The sequence below is a fragment of the Mustela nigripes genome, chromosome 13, assembly GCF_022355385.1.
Source record: "Mustela nigripes isolate SB6536 chromosome 13, MUSNIG.SB6536, whole genome shotgun sequence".
Classification (NCBI taxonomy): domain Eukaryota; kingdom Metazoa; phylum Chordata; class Mammalia; order Carnivora; family Mustelidae; genus Mustela; species Mustela nigripes.
This window is the reverse complement of record NC_081569.1, coordinates 50478077-50480906: the sequence shown is the minus strand read 5'-3', so window position 1 is coordinate 50480906 and position 2830 is coordinate 50478077.

Genomic DNA, 2830 nt, shown 5'->3' with positions numbered 1-2830 from the left:
GTCTCAATGTGGTTTTAATTTGAATCTCCCTGAGGGCTAGTGATGATGAACATGTTTTCATGTGTCTGATAGCCATTTGTATGTCTTCATTGGAGAAGTGTCTGTTCATATCTTCTGCCCATTTTGTTGATATGATTATCTGTTTCATGTGTGTTGAGTTTGAGGAGTTCTTTATAGATCCTGGATATCAACCTTTTGTCTGTACTGTCATTTGCAAATATCTTCTCCCATTCCACGGATTGCCTCTTTGTTTTCTTGACTGTTTCCTTTGCTGTGCAGAAGCTTTTGATTTTGAAGTCCCAAAAGTTTATTTTTGCTTTTGTTTCCTTTGCCTTTGGAGACTTATCTTGAAAGAAGTTGCTGTGGCTGATATCTAAGAGATTACTGAGATTACTGCCTATGTTCTCCTCTAGGATTCTGATGGATTCCTGTCTCACGTTGAGGTCTTTTATCTTTTTTGAGTTTATCTTTGTGTATGGTTGAGTTTCATTCTTCTACATATAGCTGTCCAGTTTTCCCAGCACCATTTATTCAACGGACAAATGGATAAGGAATATGTGGTCCATGTACACTATGGAGTATTATGCCTCCATCAGAAAGGATGAATACTCAACTTTTGTAGCAACATGGATGGTACTGGAAGAGATTATGCTGAGTGAAATAAATCAAGCAGAGAGAGTCAATTATCATATGGTTTCACTTATTTATGGAGCATAACAAATAGCATGGAGGACAAGGAGAGTTAGAGGGGAAGGGAGTTGGGGGGAATTGTAAGGGGAGGTGAACCATGAGAGACTATGGACTCTGAAAAACAATCTGAGGGTTTTGAAGTGGTGGGGGTGGGAGGTTGGGGGTACCAGGTGGTGGGTATTAGAGAGGGCACTGATTGCATGGAGCACTGGGTGTGGTGCAAAAACAAAGAATACTGTTATGCTGAAAAAAAAAAATGGGCAGAAGACATGAACAGATGCTTCTCTAAAGAAGACATGCAAGTGACCAACAGACCCAAGAAAAATAATTTTTTTTTGGCTCTCCAAATTAGCTTCTCTGTTCACTTCTCAACTTTTCAACATTTGGACAGCCATTTGTCTCAACATTCATTCCATTATCTTCCTATAAAAATATACTCACAAACATAATTCAAAGCCCCCTTTTACTTACTTAGGATTTTTGAATCCCACAAGCTCATTCAGACTGTATTATTTCATGATGTGTTAGTGCTCAATGATATGTCTAAGACATCAGAGGATTTTTGAAGGTGTTTGTGATAGGCTCCTTCACTCTGCCTATTTCCTGTCTTTTACTCCTGTTTTTTAACTATTACCTAAACAGATGGTATTACCTACTACCTAACATATTTGATTCATTTTCATCACATATCCTCTTCTCATCTTTGTACCTTCTGTACCTGTGATTCTGAAACAGTGGCTGGCATAAATCTGAGACTACATAAAAGATGAGAACTTTTTAAGGTAAAATAAATTTCTGGGGAAATTTCTACAAATTATGGCCCTTTTTAGAATAAAAATATCCTATTTTAGCCAGTTAGTGGGAAAAAGAATTGTCAAAGGAAGCTGAAACAAAAATCTAAATCCTCACCACTGTATCTCCAATCTTTCTTACCATTTCAGCTAATTCATAGATTGTTATCACTGTGGTGTGGATGATACAATAGAGAAGTAGGAAAGGTAAGGGAGAAGGGCCACTCTCATTTTTAGGGTGGGGACACAAACTTCTACCAGTAAGCTGTGCATGCCTAAAGTGCAAACCTTGGTCAGATCAGCTTCTGGAGCCAGGTGTTTAAAGACCCAAGGGTCTTACTTCCCCATCTCTTTGAAACATTCACTCATGCTTCCTTCCTTATGTTCTGTCCTCTTTCTCTCCCCTTTCAACTTCATTTTCCTTATTCATTTTTAAATTATTTTTACCCAAGTCTTCATTTTCCTAACTTATTTTTGTAAGTTTGACTACAGTTTCTTTTCCCCTTTTAATTTATTGAACTCATTTCCCCAAATTTTCTTTCCCTATTTGTTTTGCTTACTTTAAATCTTACTCTTTTTTATCATTTTCTCTTCTTTCTCCCTATCATATATTCATGTTCTTTTCTGTCTGAAATATTTTCAATCTCTCTTCTTGTCCTCTTGTTAATTGCTACTCCATTATATCCCATGCCTGTCTTGCCATTATTTCTGAAAACAAAACAAAAAACCTTATTTTTTTGTTTCCTTTCAAACAAAAATGAGTGATAAATACACTTCCTACCATATTCTATTCTTAACAATTAGTCAACAAAATAATATGTATAAGTCACTGCTCAGAACTAATCATTTTCTCTTGAGTGGTATCCTTACAGTTTACTAAATCTGAACCACTCATTCATTTCCATTCCCTCATATATATGTTTTCTGCATGTAAGTGAATCTGATAAAATGAGATGCTTTACCTTTTTAAATAAATCTCATTAATATCATTCTAATGAAATGAATATATTTAACAGTTTCCAAAAATATGAGAGTAAAGTCTGTCAGCATATGGATTGAAGCTTATAAATTAGTATAAATTAGTAAGTTTTATATATTCTTAAAAGTGTGTCTCAAGCTGAAGAACATGATCAAAGATTTAATTGATACTGATGCTAATGATGGACATAAAAAGCACTAAACAAATGTATAGGTCTTCAGCCAGGAAATTCACTCATCAGTAAAATGAGATGGTTAAATTACTTCTAAATTCCTTAATTTTTTTTTAGGAATATCCTTAGTGGGACAACTGGATGGCTCAGTGGGTTAAAGCCTCTGCCTTTGGCTCAGGTCATGACCCTGGAGTCCTG